This window comes from Triticum urartu, chromosome 6, assembly GCF_003073215.2.
Source record: "Triticum urartu cultivar G1812 chromosome 6, Tu2.1, whole genome shotgun sequence".
In the NCBI taxonomy this organism is placed as follows: Eukaryota; Viridiplantae; Streptophyta; class Magnoliopsida; order Poales; family Poaceae; genus Triticum; species Triticum urartu.
In genome coordinates, this window is record NC_053027.1 from 490,533,807 (window position 1) to 490,553,980 (window position 20,174).

A 20,174-nucleotide genomic window follows, 5' to 3' on the forward strand; every position below is an offset into this window, starting at 1 on the left:
TGCCCAGGCTTCCCCGGCCCACCCTACTCCCTCTGCTCGCCTGGCCGCACGCAATCAACTGCCTCCTTATTACGCGAAAAAAATGATTCCTCCCACTGACATCTAGGGCGCACCGGTTGGGAGGCTGACCTGTGGGCCTACTAAGTTGACGCGTACACAGGGCTTGTCAACTTAGTCAACAAACGATTCTAGCAGCAGTAACCGTTGGATTTGAATCGAACGGTCCTGCTGCTTCTTCAATCGCTGCTCTTCTTGCACCAGCCGCCCAAACCAGCGCCGGGGAGACGACCTGCTCCTGCCTCCAGTGGCCGGCTGTGCTGCATATGAGGCCTCATCGCCCCTACTACTCCCACCGCTAGCCAGGCCCTGCGGCGACGGCAGCCTCACACCGCAGCCGAACCCTCGTACTCCTCTCCGCGTGGGCATCCACTGCTGCATCTTCCCCGGCTCCGCGTCGTCCCCTTCCTAGGCCTCGCCGTCGTCCACCGCCTTGGTGCTCTCGGCGCGGCGTGGTCAACGTGGTCAACGACATTCCATCGGAAGAGTACTGTACGTGGAGAGGCTGACAGCTGGGTCCACGGCCACAGCCCAGTTTTTTTTGTGATTTGCCAAGTAAGTCGCTTTGTCAGGCCTGTTGGGCTGCAAATATTTCAAGACGAGGAGAGCTTTCATTCGGCTGGCCGAGAAAATGGCCCATCAGTAATGAGAAATGGGCTGTACATTTTTAGAACACATCAAACCAACAATTAGTTTCAAATATCTTTTTTTCATTTCGAGATTTGAAATTACATTAATTTTTATGTGTAGAGAATTTGTTGGATTTTATATTGATATACATTTATTTTTAAAATCAGTTTGAAAGTGAGTCAAAATTTCGGGATTAAAAACAGTTCGGACCGCACCAAAATATGCAAAATTTCGTATAATTTTTTAACCGTGGCCACAATATGGGCTGTAATGCTAACAAAAAGAATATGGGCTCCAAAAAAACCTTAATAATTAGCAAATGGTCTGTAAATTATTAGAAATAATGGCAGATGGGCTGTATGCTATTTTCCACATATTTGAGGCTTTCCTAAAAAAAGGTTGACGCACAAGCAGTGACTGTTGGATGGCCATCCAACGGTTGTCGTGCTTCTTCAATCTCTGCTCTTCCTACTCTAGCCGCTCAAACAGGCGCCGGCGGGACTGCCTGCTCCCTCCTCCCCGCGGCCGGCTCTACTGCCGCGCAGGCCTCACCGCCCCACCGTACTCCAATCGTTGGCCTAGCCATCCCTCTACTCACCCACACCTGCTGTTATTCTCCGACGATGGCAGACGAACCAGTAAACCCTCGTACAGTCGTACTCCCCTCCGCGTGGGAAACAACTGTCGAGTCTTCCCTGCCTCCGTGTCGTTCCCTTCCTAGGCCTCGCCGTCGTCCACCCCCCTGGTGCTCTCGGCGGGGCCTGGTCAACGTGGTCAACGACCGACATGCATCTGAAGTGGACTTTACATGGAGAGGCCGACAGCTGGGTCCACGGCCGCACGTAAGGAAATGCCTCATTACGCGCAAAATAATGATTCCTCCACCTGACATCAGGGACCCACCGAAAGGGCCTCTGTATTTCACGAAAAAACGTTACTGCCGCTAACAGCTCGGACCCACCAGCTATATCTTCGCACGCAAGGAAGTGCCTCCTTATTACGCACAAAAAAATGAATACTCCCCCTGTTAGCTGGGACCCAGTATAGTGGCAGGCTGACTTGTGGGCCTACTAAGTTGACGGGGACGGAGGGCTTTGTCAACTTAGTCAATATGCACGATTGTAGCTCCAGTGACCGTACGATGTCCATCCAATGGCCGTAGTGCTTCTTCAACCTCCGGTCTTCTTGCTCCAGCCGCCCAAACCAGCGCCGGTCGTGCCTCGTGCTCCTGCCTCCCGTGGCCGGCTGCGATGCGGCGGAGGCCTCACCGCCCCCTACTATTCCCACCGCTGGCCAGGCCATCCCTCTACTCACCCACACCCCTGTTATTCTTCGGCGACGGCAGCCTCACACCGCAGCGAACCAGTGAACCCTCGTACTCCTCTACACATGGGCATCCACTGCCGCGTCTTCCCTGGCTCCGCGTCGTCCCCTTCCTAGGCCTCGCCGTCGTCCACCGCCCTGGTGCTCTCGGCATGGCGTGGTCAACGTGGTCAAGGAACGGCTTCCATCGGACGTGGACTGTACGTGGAGAGGCTGACAGCTGGGTCCATGGCCGCAGCAAGGAAGTGCCTCCTTATTACGTGCAAAATAATTATTCCTCCACCTGACAGTGGGACCCACTGGACGGGCCATCGTATTTCGCCCCCCTGACTGCTGGGACCCACCAGCTACATCTTCGCACGCAAGGAAGTGCCCGACAGTCGGGACCCACCTGGTCGAAGCGTACGTAGCATTGTCATTCTGGTCGCGAACGTGTACGTACATATATACTGGTCGATGTAGAGGCGCGCACATGTTGTGGTAGAGGCGGCCAGGGTGCAAGAAAGAAAATACGGCCACGTATGTGTACATACGGGCGGGGTCTCGAACGCCTACTCGCGCATACGTATGGTGAGGGCTCGTGTACATGGCTGGGTCGGAACGGAGAAACAACGTCGTCATCGTGTTCATGGGGAGGCAACGGAATGCGTCGTGTTCATGGGGAGGCAACGGAATGCATCGTGTTCATGGGGAGGCAACGGAACGCATGGGAGCCAACTGGCTGGGTTGGAACGGAATGCGTGGTCGTGTTCATCGGGAGGGCTTGGACGGAAGGCGATGGAAACGAGGCCTGGCGTACCGAAAACGGAGGAAACGGCCTTGTGTTCGACCGGCCACGTTCGAAACGGGATCCTGTTCATCGGGAGGGGTCTGGCGTACCGCAAAACGAAGGAAACGGACCTCCTACGGTCGAAATGGGGTCCTGTTGATTGGGAGGGGTGTGGCGTACCGCAAAACGGACGAAACGGACTTGTGTTGGAGCGCTACGGTCGAAACGGGGGTCCTGTTCATCGGGAGGGGTGTGGCGTACCGCTAAATGGGACTCCACGGGATACTGTTCATCTCCACCGTCGACCCCCTCCAGCCTCCACGAGCTACTGTTCATCCACCGTCGACCTCCTCCAGCCTCCACCCGCGACTGTTCATCCACGGGCTCCTATTCATCCAGCCTCCACCGCGCGCTACTCCACCGGCTACTGTTCAACCAGCCCTATCCAGGGGCTCCTGTTCAACCACCCCTCCAAGGCTACTGTTCATCCTGCCCTCCACGGGGTGGTCCTGTTCATCCAGCCCCCCACGGGGTCCTATTCATCCAGCCCCAACCGGCTCGATCGATCGGGGTCCTGTTCATCCACCCCCACCGGGAACTGTTCTTCCCCCCCCCCCCCCCCCCCCCCCGCAACGCTCACTGTTCATCCAGAGGCAGCATCGATCGGCTTCAATTAGCAGCAGTAGCGAAGGAATTGCTCGATCGGGTTCAGTTAACAGCCATCGATCAATTGCTCGGGTTCAGTAATGCGTAGCCTGCAGTGCAATCGCTCGGGTTCAGTTAGAGCCCAACGCCTTGCTCGGGTTTAGTTAGAGCCAACGCCTCGCACACACGCGCATGCGTGTATGAGAGAAACGCGCATCGCTCGGCCCCCGACCTCCAACCGTAACCGGGAACTCCCCGAAATTCTCCTCGCCCTCGCTTCTACCATGGTTTTTTCCGTCATGGACGGCCTAAAGAATGTCATGCAGCTGCGTCTCCAGCCCACCCAGGATGAAAAGCCCATTTTCTGTCATGATTTTTTGTCATAGAAGTAGGAGCCCACCACATCTATGATGATACCGGGGTTTGTCACAATTATTGTCATAGAAGTGTCATATGTATGACAGAAAAAAATTCATTCGGCCCAAAATGTCACGGATGTGTCTTTTTTTTGTAGTGATCCTTTCCGGAATACACCCTCCGGTTTATATAGACACTGGGGGAATCTAGGGTTACATAGAGTCGGTTACATAAGATGGAAACTTCATAGTTGTTCGCCAAGCTTGCCTTCCACGCCAAGGAGAGTCCCATCGGGACACGGGTACAGTCTTTGGTCTTCATATCTTCACAGCCCATCAGTCCGGCCCATAGATAACAGGCCGGACGCCCGAGGAACCCTTAGTCCAGGACTCCCTCAGTAGCCCCTGAACCTGGCTTCAATGACAAGGTATCCGGCGCGTAGTGCTGTCTTCGGCATTGCAACGCGGGTTCCTCCTTCTGAACTCCCAAATAGTCTCCAGACGAATTGATCGTGTCCAGACCTGTAACCCACACCGCACACAACCGCAAAGAGAATATAATAACACACGAGTCCAATCTGCTGACAAGTTTAGTAATATGACGTCACGCCTGTCCGGTCATAATTTCGAACCGTTCTTCGCCCCACGTTTCAAGACGCGGTTGTCATTGGCACGTCTTGTCAAAGTAGAGATCGTGTCCCCTTATTACGGGATTCTCATCAACACAGGCGTGGGTAACCCAACTGTGCCGTTTACACAGCCCTTGGGAGCAGGCGAATTTTAAGGCAAATGGGGGGGCGTTCGATATTCACCGCCCTTATAAGGAGATAAGATTCCCCTTTCTTCTCCCACGCTTTCTTCCTGCATCTCCGTTCTTGAGCTCCAACGCCCAAGTCCTCATTCGTTCCCATTCAAACAAACACCCAACCATGTCCGGATCCGAAGCCGGCGGCAAGTGGATGGCTGAGGGAGTCCTGGATTAGGGGGTCCTCGGACAGCCGGACTATATACTTTGGCCGGACTGTTGGACTATGAAGATACAAGATTGAAGACTTCGTCCCGTGTCTGGGTGGGACTCTCCTTTGCGTGGAAGGCAAGCTTGGCAGTTCGGATATGTAGATCTCCTCCCTTGTAACCGACTCTGTGTAACCCTAGCCCTCTCTGGTGTCTATATAAACCGGAGGGTTTAGTCCGTAGGGCAACAAAAATCATAATCATAGGCTAGCTTCTAGGGTTTAGCCTCTACGATCTCGTGGTAGATCAACTCTTGTAATACTCATATCATCAAGATCAAACAAGCAGGACGTAGGGTATTACCTCCATCAAGAGGGTCCAAACCTGGGTAAACATTGTGTCCCCCGCCTCCTGTTACCATCCGCCTTAGACGCACAGTTCGGGACCCCCTACCCAAGATCCGTCGATTTTGACACCGACATTGTTGCTTTCATTGAGAGTTCCACTGTGTCGTCACCATAAGGCTTGATGGCTCCTTCGATCATCGGCAACGATGTGGTCCAAGGTGAGGTTTTTCTCCCCGGACAGATCTTCGTATTCGGCTGCTTCGCACTGCGGGCCAACTCGCTTGGCCATCTGGAACAGATCGAGAGCTACACCCCTGGCCATCAGGTCAGGTTTGGAAACTTAAACTATACTGCCGACATCCGCGGAGACTTGATCTTCGACGGATTCGAGCCCATGTCAGGTGCGCCACACAGTCACGACGAGCATGACTTAGCTCTGCCGCCAAACAGTGTTCGGGAGATCACACCTGTGGCTACTCCGGCCCTCAATCCAGAGCAGATCGTGCCGTCCAAGGACGGTTGGGTGGACCCCGCCACGGAGGCCGCACACTCAGCGGCGATAGAGCCGAATACTGACTCCACCTCCTATGAGACCTGTGTTATCGGACCCTTGGATTCATCCCCGGCCACAGGCTCCAAACTGCCTGCGTCCGTGCCTATCGAATCTGATTGGGCACCGATCATGGACTTTACCTCCGTGGATATCTCTCAGCACTCGCCCTTGGGCGATGTGCTAAATTCATTGAGGTCTCTCTCCTTGTCAGGAGACCCTTGGTCGAACTATGTCCAGCTCGAATGGGAAGCGGACGATGAAGAAATTCGTCCCCCACCCACCACCCACTTAATAGCCACTGTCGATGACCTAACCGACATGCTTGATTTCGGCTCCGAAGACATCAACGGTATGGACGACAATGCAGGAGAAGAACAGGAACCACCGCCCACAGGGCGCTGGACAGCCACCTCATCATATGATATATACATGGTGGTCACCCCCAAAGAAAGCGATGCCAATAAGGCAACGGAAGATAATCCCCTCGAGAAGCAATTTAAGCACCTGCGTCATCGGCGCCGCTCTAAGCCCCGCCATAGAAAAAGCAGCGATACCGGCACAAGAGACAATAAAGCTGCGGACAGTGCCGAAGACAATCCCCTCCAGCCAGGCTTCGAGCGGGAGGATGGGCAAGCTAGCCCTAAGGAACAGGCGGCAGATGGAGAATCAGAGTATGACAATTACATGCCTCTCTCTGATGACGAGGTGAGCCTCGGCGACGAAGAATTTATCGTGCCTGAGGATCCCGTCGAGCAGGAGCGCTTCAAGCACTGGCTTATAGCCACAGCAAAAACCATGACGAAAAAGCAACAACAACTTTAAGACGATCAAGATCTGATAGCGGATAGATGGACCGAGGTGCTGGCAGCCGAGGAGTACGAACTCGAGCGCCCAACCAAAAGTTTCCAAAAGCGCAGGTTGCTACCCCAACTCGAGGAGGAAGCATTAAAGCCTACACTACCAGTGTATGATGCGGCTGACCGGCCACCTCGTGGCCGAGACAAAGCGGCATATCAGCCCGAAGTCCAGACCGCACCCCATCGCCAGTCAAACAAAAATACCAAGGCCTGGGGTAACACGCAGGACCTGCGAGAAGTATTGGAAAACAAATCGGGACATAAAAGATCGGTCTACGGATCACGGGGGCGCGCCCCAACGCGTGACGACAACCGTCACGCCGGATAAACTAAAAACAAATCCGGCCGGGCCGAACTCAGCAGACAAGACTTGTATGAATTGCGTCGTGATATAGCCGGGCACAGAGGCGCCGCACACCCCCTATGCTTCACTGATGAAGTAATGGATCATGAATTCCTAGAAGGCTTTAAACCCATGAACATTGAATCATATGACGGCACTACAGACCCCGCGGTATGGATAGAGGATTTCATCCTCCACATTCACATGGCTCACGGGGATGATCTACACGGCATCAAGTATCTCCTGCTAAAACCCAAGGGTCCGGCTCGGCATTGGCTGAATAGCTTGCCGGCAAACTCCATCGGAAGCTGGGAGAACCTGGCAGACGCATTCCTGGACAACTTCCAGGGCACTTATGTGCGGCCACCGGATGCTGAGGATTTAAGTCACACAACATAGCACCCCAGAGAGTCAGCCAGGAAATTCTGGACTCGGTTCCTAATTAAAAAGAACCAAATTGTCGATTGTCTGGACGCCGAAGCCCTAGCGGCCTTTAAACATAATATCCGTGACGAATGGCTCGCCCGACATCTCGGCCAAGAGAAGCCAAAATCCATGGCAGCTCTCACGACACTCATGACCCGCTTTTGCGCACACGAAGATAGCTGGTTGGCCCGTAGCAACAACACAGCAAGCAACCCTAGCACATCAGAAGCCAGAGATAGCAACGGCAAACCCTGACGCAACAAACACAAGCGCCGCAAAAATGGTGGAAACACCGAAGATACGGCAGTCAACACCGGATTTAGGGGCTCTAAGTCCAGTCAGCGGAATGGGCCACTCACAAATGATAATTCGGGTCCGTCCAGTTTGGACCGCATACTCGATCGCCCATGCCAAATTCATAGCACCCCAGGAGCACCAGCCAATCATACCAACAGAGAATGCTGGGTTTTCAAACAAGCCGGCAGGTCAGGTGCCAAAAACAAAGATAAGGGGTCTCAAAGCGACGATGGCGACGAGGAGCCCAGATCACCGAGTACAGGAGGGCAAAATAAATTTCCCCCGCAAATCCAAACGGTGAACGTGGTAAACGGCACCCACAACCCGGACCAGACGCACACCCTTAGGGATGTTGACTTAATGGAACTAGTCGTCCCACAATATAAACTAGGGCCGATCACCTTCAATAGCACGGATCGTCCGGTTAACACCAATCAGGGCAATCGAGCCGCACTAGTCCTCGACCCAATAATTGACGGGTTCAACCTCACGCGAGTCCTTATGGATGGAGGGAGCAGTCTAAACCTGCTTTACCAGGACACAGCGTGCAAGATGGGCATCGATCATTCGGTGATCAAGCCCACTAAAACCACCTTCAGAGGTATTATACCAGGTATGGAGGCCAGCTGTACAAGCTCCATCGCCCTCAAGGTAGTCTTCGGATCACCAGACAATTACCGTGCCGAAGAGTTAATCTTCGACATCGTCCCCTTTCGCAGTGATTATCAGGTACTGCTTGGACGAACCGCGTTCGCTCGATTCAACGCAGTACCACATTATGCCTACCGTAAGCTCAAGATGCCCGGTCTGCGGGGCGTCATTACGGTTAATGGCAAGGCTAAATTTTCCCTCGGCACCAAGGAGTATACCGCTGCTTTAACAGCAGAAGCTACAAGTAGCACCTTCCAACCGAACCTCGAGCCAACGGCCCGACTCCCGGACACCGCTAAAGGACTTCGAAATACTGCACGGCAGGATAGCCCGGCTCGTCCAGAGCTCAATTAAACACTCCGGCGAAAGCCAGGACAGGCCACATACCGCGGCTCAACCGCTCTGCGGCACACAAGCATTTCTTACATTTTGTTTGCAGGTTTAACTTTGCATAGACCAGGACTGGCGATATGGAAGAAGCTCGAACACACAAGGGAATCCTTAGATATTTCCCGCGATGACCATCCGACTATACTCCGGATCTGCACACAGCTTCTTCCCCCTGGTCTCAGCAGGTTCCACAGTCATACTTATTTCTTACCACATTACCTGTACTCACACGCATCGACATACTATTCAAATACAACGTGTGGATTTATATAACGTTTATCTACTGTTATTTCTTATTGAAATTCTTTTATCAAGTGGCATCCGTACAACGCGACATGCTTTAACTATGCCAGGGGCTTCGTTTTACCCACAATACGGCAATAAAGTCCGAACACCTTCATGGAAGTTCGGCACCCCGAACTTATAGCATTATATGCATCAGCTCCGAATCATGTCTTGGGTCAAATGTTGGGTTTGCCCGACTCCCATGTTTTGCTGCCTTACGTTCCGCTATATCGGCTAAGGCGGCACAGGGAGAACTACTGCGATTGTGTCCCGGTTCTTCCGGCGAGCACCTCAGTAGAGAAAGCTGAAAACTGACTGTCATGATACGGCGAGAGCTGGTCAGCTATTGGAGAGGTTGTAAAATCTTTAAGGATTTCTCCCGCATAATGCCATAACCAATGCAGCGTGCGATGGATCAGCTTTTGTTCCGATCAGGTGCTTATATAGCCCCTCGTACGGTCTTCCGAACACCAGGGGTTGCGCCTACCTTCCTTTTATAAAGCTCCTATGGCTAAGTGAGAGTGATAAAGCCCTATAGTCCGATTGCTTGGTTCGTTGTACTGAACACCTCCTTCGAAGGACCCAAAAATGGGATAAAGAGTGATCAGGTTTATCCCGAACACCCCCGTACTTCCTACGTGGGGGCAGAAGCTGACGACTGGCCAACTCTCAAGTTTAATATATAGAACGGCCGCGCAGGAGGATAAACTTTTATATAACAGGCAATAAATAATAGAAATGACCTTGTTCAACATTACAAAGGACTACATGATTGTATTCATGGAAATATAATATCCTTGGTACATTGCTCTGCCGCTAGGCAGGATCCTTTTAGGACACTTTCATATTATAATTCGGGCTTGCGGTGCTCCTTCCCCTCTGTCGGTCCCTCGGTCATCAGCTTTTCAGCATCCGTCTTCCCCTAGTGCACCTTTGCATGGGCGAAGGCCATTCGCGCACCCTCTATACAAATTGACCACTTGATGACGTCAAGTCGAGGGCAGGCACTCACAAGCCGCTTCACGAGCCCTAAGTAGCTGCCCGGAATCGGCTCGGCAGGCCACAGCCGAATAATCAAATCCTTCATGGCTTGTCCGGCCACCCTATGCAGTTCGATCAGCTGTTTTAGTTGCTCGGCAAAAGGCACTGGATAATTCGGTGCCAGATACTGCGACCAGAAGAGCTTATCCGCAGTGTTCCCTTCTTCGGCCCGGTAGAATTGGGCGGTATCCGAGATGCTGTGGGGCAGTTCCGCAAATACCCCCGGAGAAATCCAAACTCAAAATTAGATACATGATTTTCTCCTCAAATAATTGCTTTACATGGAAAAAAGCCTTACCCGCCGCGATTGTCCTCGCCTCTTGGATCTCCTGCAGGGCGCCTTGGGTTTCCCCCTGGGCATCGCGCGCGGCCTGATGAGCCCTGGCGAGTTCGGATTCTTTCTCCGTTAAACTCTGCTCCAAGGTCTCGCATTTCTTCACGGACTCTAGAAGCTCCTGCTCAGCTTCAATAACCCTGGCCTCGTGATTCTCATGAAGAAACTGCTCTGTGGCTGCCTTTTCCTCGGCCTCAGCAACAGCCCTCCTAAGAGCCTCGACTTCGGTCATCGCCCCTGGCGCAAATAATGAAATGTATGTTATCATACTGAGAATTTGTTCGCACTGAATGCGAATGCTACGTCTTGAGCTTGCGTTGGTTTTCCCCGAAGAGGAAGGGATGATGCAGCAGAGTAGCGTAACTATTTCCCTTAGTTTTTGAGAACCAAGGTATCAATCCAGTAGGAGGCCACGCTCAAGTCCCTCGTACCTGCACAAAACGATAGCTACTCGCAACCAACACGATTAGGGGTTGTCAATCCCTTCACGGTCACTTACGAGAGTGAGATCTGATAGATATAATATTTTTGGTGTTTTTGGTATAAAGATGCAAAGTAAAAAAGTAAAGGCAAAGTAAAAAAGCAAAGCAAGATTAAAGTGATGGAGATTGATATGATGAGAATAGACCCGGGGGCCACAGGTTTCACTAGTGGCTTCTCTCAAGAGCATAAGTATTTTATGGTGGGTGAACAAATTACTGTTGAGCAATTGACAGAAATGAGCATAGTTATGAGAATATCTAGGCATGATCATGTATATAGGCATCACGTCTGTGACAAGTAGATCGAAATGATTCTGCATCTACTACTATTACTCCACTCATCGACCGCTATCCAGCATGCATCTAGAGTATTAAGTTAAAAATAGAGTAACGCCTTAAGCAAGATGACATGATGTAGAGAGATAAATTCATGCAATATGAAATAAACCCCATCTTGTTATCCTCGATGGCAACGATACAATACGTGCCTTGCTGCCCCTTCTGTCACTGGGTAAGGACACCGCAAGATCGAACCCAAAGAAAAGAACTTCTCCCATGGCAAGAACTAATAATCTAGTTGGCCAAACCAAACGGATAATTCGAAGAGACTTGCAAAGATAACCAATCATACATAAAAGAATTCAGAGAAGATTCAAATATTATTCATAGATAGACTTCATCATAAACCCACAATTCATCGGTCTCAACAAACACACCGCAAAAAGAAGATTACATCGAATAGATCTCCACAAGAGAGGGGGAGAACTTTGTATTGACATTCAAAGAGAGAGAAGAAGCCATCTAGCTACTATGGACCTGAAGGTCTGAGGTAAACTACTCACCCTTCATCGGAGAGGCTATGATGATGTGGAAGCCCTCCGTGATGACGGCCCTCTTCCGGCGGAGCTCCGAAACAGGCCCCAAGATGGGATCTCGTGGATACAGAAAGTTGCGGGGGTGGAATTAGGTTTTTGGATCCCGTTCTGATCATTTGGGGGTACGTGTGTATATATAGGAGGAAGGAGTACGTCGGTGGAGCTTCGAGGGGCCCACGAGGCAGGGGGGCGCGCCCTAGGGGGGCGCCCCCCACCCTCGTGACCTCCTCTTTGACCCCCTGGAGTACGGTCCAAGTCGCCTGGATCACGTTCGGTGAGAAAATCACGTTCCCGAAGATTTTATTCCGTTTGGACTCCGTTTGATATTTTGTTTCTCCGAAACACTGAAATAGGCAAAAAAACAGCAATTCTGGGATGGGCCTCCGGTTAATAGGTTAGTCCCAAAAATAATATAAAAGTGGAAAATAAAGCCCAATATAGTCCAAAATAGTAGATAATATAGCATGGAGCAATCAAAAATTATAGATACGTTGGAGACGTATCAGGCATCCCCAAGCTTAATTCCTGCTCGTCCTCGAGTAGGTAAATGATAAAAAGAGAATTTTTGATGTGGAGTGATACTTGGCATAATTTCAATGCAAATCTTCTTAATTGTGGTATGAATATTCAGATTAGAAATATTCAAGACAAAAGTTTATATTGACATAAAAATAATAATACTTCAAGCATACTAACAAAGCAATTATGTCTTCTCAAAATAACATGGCCAAAGAAAGTTATCCCTACAAAATCATATAGTCTGGCTATGCTCCATCTTCACCACACAAAGTATTTAAATCATGCACAACCCCGATGACAAGCCAAGAAAGTGTTTCATACTCTAACTTTTTCAAAACTTTTTCAATCTTCACGCAATACATGAGCGTGAGCCATGGATATAGCACTATAGGTGGAATAGAATGGTGGTTGTGGAGAAGAAAAAGGAGAAGATAGTCTCACATCAACTAGGCGTATCAACGGTCTATGGAGATGCCCATCAATAGATATCAATGTGAGTGAGTAGGGATTGCCATGCAACGGATGCACTAGAGCAATAAATGTATGAAAGCTCAACAAAAGAAACTAGTGGGTGTGCATCCAACTTGCTTGCTCACGAAGACCTAGGGAAATTTTGAGGAAGCCCATCATTGGAATATACAAGCCAAGTTCTATAATGTAAAATTCCCACTAATATATGAAAGTGACAACATATGAGACTCTCTATATGAAGAACATGGTGCTACTTTGAAGCACAATATATGAGACTCGCTATATCATGGTGCTACTTTGAAGCACAAGTGTGGAAAAAAGATAGTAGCATTGCCCCTTTTTATTTATTTTCTTTTTTTTGGGCCTTCTTTTTTTTTCTTTGGCCTTTCTCTTTTTTTGGGACAATGCTCTATTGGATGATGATCATCACACTTATATTTATTTACAACTCAATGATTACAGCTTGATTTAAAACAAAGTATGACTCTATATGGATGCCTCCGGCGGTGTACCAGGATATGCAATGAATCAAGAGTGACAAGTATGAAGAAATTATGAATGGTGGCTTTGCCACAAATACTATGTCGACTACATGATCATGCTAAGCAATATGACAATGATGAATGTGTCATGATGAACTAGGTGGTGGAAAGTTGCATGGCAATATATCTCGAAATGGCTATGGAAATGCCATAATAGGTAGGTATGGTGGCTGTTCTGAGGAAGGTATATGGTAGGTGTATGATACCGGCGAAAGGTGCGCGGTATTAGAGAGGCTAGCAAAGGTGGAAGGGGGAGAGTGCGTATAATCCATGGACTCAACATTAGTCATAAAGAACTCATATACTTATTGCAAAAATCTAGAAGTTATCAAAGCAAAGTATTACGTGCATGCTCCTAGGGGGATAGATTGGTAGGAAAAGACCATCGCTCGTCCCCGACCGCCACTCATAAGGAAGACAATCAATAAATAAATCATGCTCTGACTTCATCACATAATGGTTCACCATACGTGCATGCTACGGGAATCACAAACTTTAACACAAGTATTCTTTAAATTCACAACTACTCAACTAGCATGACTTTAATATTATCACCTCCATATCTCAAAACAATTATATGCTTCAATCTTTTCTTAGTATTCAACACACTCAAAAGAAAGTTTCAGAAATCTTGAATACCAAGCGTATTATTATTAAGCAAATTACTATTCTATTAAGAGACTCTCAAAATAATCTAAGTGAAGCATGAGAGATCAATAGTTTCTTTAAAACAAATCCACCACCGTGCTCTAAAAGATCTAAGTGAAGCGCATAGAGCAAAATTATAACGCTCAAAAGATATAAGTGAAGCACATAGAGCAAAACTACATAGCTAAAAAGATATAAGTGAAGCACATGGAGAAAAACTACTTAGCTCAAAAGATATAAGTGAAGCACATAGAGCAAAACTACATAGCTCAAAATATATAAGTGAAGCACATAGAGCAAAACTACTTAGCTCAAAAGATATAAGTGAAGCACATAGAGTATTCTATCAAATTTTAATTCATGTCTGGCTCTCTCAAAAGGTGTGTACATCAAGGATGATTGTGGCATACTAAGACACAAAGACACAAATAATACAAGACGCTCCAAGCAAAACACATATCATGTTGGTGAATAAAAATATAGCTCCAAGTAAATTACCGATGGAAGTGGACGAAAGAGGGGATGCCTTCCGGGGCATCCCCAAGCTTTGACTTTTTGGTGTCCTTGGATTATTTTGGGGGTTCCATGGTCATACCCAAGCTTAGGCTCTTGCCACTCCTTGTTCCATGATCCATCAAAAGAATTCACCCAAAACTTGAAAACTTCACAACACAAATCTCAAAATAGAAAACTCGTGAGCTCCGTTAGCGAATGAAAACAAAAGACCACTTCAAGGTACTGTAATGAACTCATTATTTATTTATGTTGGTGTTAAACCTACTGTATTCAAACTTCTCTATGGATTATAAACTATTTTACTATCCATAGATTCATCAAAATAAGCAAACAACACACGAAAAACACAATCTGTCAAAAACAGAACAGTCTGTAGTAATCTGTAGCTACCGCAAGATCTGGAACCCCAGAAATTCTAAAATAAATTTCTGGACGTGAGGAATTTATATATTAATCATCTGAAAAATTAATTAACTAAATATCACTCTTTAAATAAAAATGACAGCAGTTCTCGTGAGCGCTAAAGTTTCTGTTTTTTACAGCAAGTTCAACAAGACTTTCCCCAAGTCTTCCCAACGGTTCTACTTGGCACAAACACTAATTAAACACAAAAAAACACAACCAAAAACAGAGGCTAAATAATTTATTTATTACTAAGCAGGAGCAAAAAGCAAGGAATAAAAATAAAATTGGGTTGCCTCCCAACAAGCGCTATCGTTTAACGCCCCTAGCTAGGCATAAAAGCGAGGATAGATCTAGGTATTGCCATCTTTGGTAGGAAATCCATAAGTGGCTCTCATGATAGTTTCATATGGTAATTTTATTTTATTTCTTGTAAAGTGTTCCATGCCCTTTTTTGATGGAAATTGAAATCTAATATTCCCTTCCTTCATATCAATAATCGCACCAACCGTTCTAAGGAAAGTTCTACCAAGAATAATAGGGCAAGAAGGATTGCAATCTATATCAAGAACAATGAAATCTACGGGCACATAATTCCTATTTGCAACAATAATAACATCATTAATCCTTCCCATAGGTTTCTTAATAGTTGAATCCGCAAGATGCAAGTTTAGAGAGCAATCATCAAAATTACGGAAATCTAGTAAATCACACAAAGACTTGGGAATAGTAGAGACACTAGCACCCAAATCACACAAAGCATAAAACTAATGATCTTTAATTTTAATTTTAATAGTTGGTTCCCACTCATCATAGAGTTTTCTAGGGATAGAAACTTTCAACTCAAGTTTTTCTTCATAAGATTGCATCAAGGCATCAAAAATATGTTCGGTAAAGGCTTTATTTTGACTATAAGCATGTGGAGAATTTAGCACGGATTGCAACAAGGAAATACAATAAATTAAAGAGCAACTTTCATAATTAAATTCCTTGAAATCCAATATAGTGGGTTTAGCAACATCTAGATTTCTATTTCTTTCAATCCCACTTTCATCAATTTCATCATTAAGACCTAAATACTCCGAATTTTTAGAATGCCTTCTAGGTAAAGGAAGATCATATTCAGTTTCATCAAGATTCATATTGCAAAACAAAGATTTAATAGGGGACACATCAATAACTTTTAGATCTTCATCTTGATTTTCATAGGAATTGGAGGAACACGCTTTAATAAAGGCATCTTCGGAAGCACGCATCCTAGCGGTTCTTTCCTTGCACTCATCAATGGAAATTCTCATGGCTTTGAGAGACTCATTTATATCATGTTTAGGAGGAATAGATCTAAGCTTTAAAGAATCAACCTCAAGAGAAATTCTATCAATGTTTCTAGCCAAATCATCAACTTTAAGCAATTTCTCCTCAAGCAAAGCATTAAAATTCTTTTGTGAATTCATAAATTCTTTAACACTATTCTCAAATTTAGAGGGCATCTTATTATAATTTCCATAAGAGTTGTTGTAGGAATTCCCATAATTATTAGAAGGATTACTAGGATATGGCCTAGGATTAAAATTCCCTCTATAAGCGTTGTTACCAAAATTATTCCTACCAACAAAATTCACATCCATAGATTCATTGTTATTCTCAATCAAAGTAGACAAAGGCATATCATTAGGATCAGAAGAAACACTCTTAGTAGCAAATAATTTCATAAGTTCATCCATCTTTCCACTCAACACATTAATTTCTTCTATCGCATGCACTTTTTTATTAGAAGATCTTTCAGTATGCCATTGAGAATAATTAACCATAATATTATCTAGGAGTTTAGTAGCATCTCCTAAAGTGATTTCCATAAAAGCGCCTCTCGCAGCCGAATCTAAAATATTTCTAGAAGCAAAATTCAATCCGGCATCACGACGTTGTAAAACGACGGCCAGTGAATTGTAATACGACTCACTATAGGGCGAATTCGAGCTCGGTACCCGGGGATCCTCTAGAGTCGACCTGCAGGCATGCAAGCTTGTGCAACATGTTCATGATCAAGTTGTTTAAAGTTCATAATATCGTTTCTAAGAGAGATGGTCTTAGCGGGAGGAAAATACTTAGAGATAAAAGCATCTTTGCACTTGTTCCATGAATCAATACTATTCTTAGGCAAAGACGAAAACCAAGCTTTATCACGATCTCTAAGAGAAAAAGGAAATAGCTTCAATTTAACGACATCATTATCGACATCTTTTTTCTTTTGCATATCACATAAATCAATGAAGCTATTCAGATGAGTAGTGGCATCTTCACTAGGAAGGCCGGCGAATTGATCTTCCATAACAAGATTCAACAAAGCAGTATTATTTTCACAAGATTCAGCATCGGTAAGAGGAGCAATCGGAGTGCTAAGGAAATCATTATTATTGGTATTGGTGAAGTCACACAATTTAGTATTATCTTGAGCCATCGCGACAAACAAGCAATCTAACACACGAGTAAACAAAAAGCAAACAGGCAAAAAGAGGCAAATAGAGAGGGAGGATAGAGAGAGAGAGGGCGAATAAAACGGCAAGGGTGAAGTGGGGGAGAGGAAAACGAGAGGCAAATGGCAAATAATGTAATTTGAGAGATAGGGATTGTGATGGGTACTTGGTATCTTGACTTTTTGCATAGACTCCCCGGCAACGGCGCCAGAAATCCTTCTTGCTACGTCTTGAGCTTGCGTTGGTTTTCCCCGAAGAGAAGGGATGATGCAGCAGAGTAGCGTAAGTATTTCCTTCGGTTTTTGAGAACCAAGGTATCAATCCAGTAGGAGGCCACGCTCAACTCCCTCGTACCTGCACAAAATCATAGCTACTCGCAACCAACGCGATTAGGGGTTGTCAATCCCTTCACAGTCACTTACGAGAGTGAGATCTGATAGATATAATATTTTTGGTATAAAGATGCAACATAAAAAGTAAAGGCAAAGTAAAAATCAAAGCAAGATTAAAGTGATGGAGATTGATATGATGAGAATAGACCCGGGGGCCATAGGTTTCACTAGTGGCTTCTCTCAAGAGCATAAGTATTCTACGGTGGGTGAACAAATTACTGTTGAGCAATTGACAGAATTGAGCATAGTTATGAGAATATCTAGGCATGATCATGTATATAGGCATCACGTCCGTGACAAGTAGACCGAAACGATTCTGCATCTACTACTATTACTCCACTCATCGACCGCTATCCAGCATGCATCAAAAGTATTAAGTTAAAAACAGAGTAACGCCTTAAGCAAGATGACATGATGTAGAGAGATAAATTCATGCAATATGAAATAAACCCCATCTTGTTATCCTCGATGGCAATGATACAATACGTGCCTTGCTGCCCCTTCTGTCACTGGGTAAGGACACCACAAGATCGAACCCAAAGCTAAGCACTTCTCCCATGGCAAGAACTACCAATCTAGTTGGCCAAACCAAACGGCTAATTCGAAGACTTGCAAAGATAACCAATCATACATAAAAGAATTCAGAGAAGATTCAAATATTATTCATAGATAGACTTGATCATAAACTCACAATTCATCAGTCTCAACAAACACACCGCAAAAAGAAGATTACATCGAATAGATCTCCACAAGAGAGGGGGAGAACTTTGTATTGAGATTCAAAGAGAGAGAAGAAGCCATCTAGCTACTAACTATGGACCCGAAGGTCTGAGGTAAACTACTCACACTTCATCGGAGAGGCTATGATGATGTAGAAGCCCTCCGTGATGACGGCCCTCTTCCGGCGGAGCTCTGGAACAGGCCCCAAGATGGGATCTCGTGGATACAGAAAGTTGCGGCGATGGAATTAGGTTTTTGGCTCCCGTTCTGATTGTTTGGGGGTACATGTGTATATATAGGAGGAAGGAGTACGTCGGTGGAGCTCCGAGGGGCCCATGAGGCAAGGGGGCGCGCCCTAGGGGGGGGCGCCCCCCACCCTCGTGACCTCCTCTTTGACCCCCTGGAGTAGGGTCCAAGTCTCCTGGATCACGTTCAATGAGAAAATCATGTTCCCAAAGATTTTATTCCGTTTGGACTCCGTTTGATATTCTGTTTCTCCGAAACACTGAAATAGGCAAAAAAACAGCAATTCTGGGCTGGGCCTCTGGTTAATAGGTTAGTCCCAAAAATAATATAAAAGTGGAAAATAAAGCCCAATATAGTCCAAAATAGTAGATAATATAGCATGGAGAAATCAAAAATTATAGATACGTTGGAGACGTATCAGCGAACAAGGCTCGCGCATAGCTTGTTTATCCTCCAACTGCCTTTTCAACTGGCCAAGTTCTTCTTTGGCCCGCTCCAGACTTTGATTCAGTCCGGAGACCTCTGCAACATGAGAGGTAGCAGCCGCTGCAGACGCCTGCTTATAAAAGAAGAGAGATAGATGCCATCAAGTGAGTCTTCCTGCGAAAATAAAATTGATCCTCTGTCCGGTCCTTCCTTGACCGAACAGTGTATCAGGGGCTACTATCCATACTATGACACTCTTCGAAACCTCATAAAACATACCTCAAAGCCTCTTATAAGGCTGATATAGGCTTCATTCAGTCCACTCTCAGCAGACTGAATCTCCTTAATCACCGCACCCATCAGGGCACGGTGTTCATCGACGATGGAGGCGCTCTTCAGCGCCGCCAACAAAACATCCGGCACCTCTGGCTAGACAGAGATTGCCGGTGGAGCAGGCACGCCCCCTCCAGCCGAGGGAGGCTGCCTACTTGATTCAAGAGCCGTATTGGTCTCCAGAATTGCGTCCAACTGGGAGCCGAATTCAAGATGGCTCCCGCCGTCGACTCCCATGGGAATCTTCTCCCCCATGTCTCTGGCCCCCGAAGTTTGACCTCCAGGCACCGCTTTCACAATCTCCCCCCCCCTCCTTGGTCGGGGTCCCTCTGGGACGAAGCCTCGGTGTTATGCACATATTTTGGGGAGGGGCCTTCGAGGGCGTCCCGCTCTCTACAGCATCCGAGCTCAGCGAATCCTCTGATGAGGATTGTTCGATGCGGGACCTCGCCGGACTACAGAAAATATAGCTTAGGTTAAAATATTATGCCATGATGAGTCTGGACGCATAAGCGTGTTCGGATCTTATACTCACGAATTCACCAGGGGTTGGGCCCTGGGATCCCACGTCGGGTTGCTGTCGGCGGCGGTAGTGGACTCTTCCGAAAGAGGAGCTTTTCCCCTTTTAGGTGACTCGGCCTCCAAGTGTATGGAGGACGCCCTCTTCTTTCTTCCCCCCGCTGGGGATTCGTCCTCCTCCTCCTCGCCCTCTTCGGAGGCAGAACGGGCGTTGGAGCCTTCGGATGTTGTGTTAGAAGTGCCACGGCGACGAAGGCTGCCCCGGGGCTTTTTGGCCTCCTTCTCAGCCTTGTTCTTCGGCGCCTTGTACGGCGCCGGGACCAGAATCTTCATCAGAAGTGGGCCGGCCGG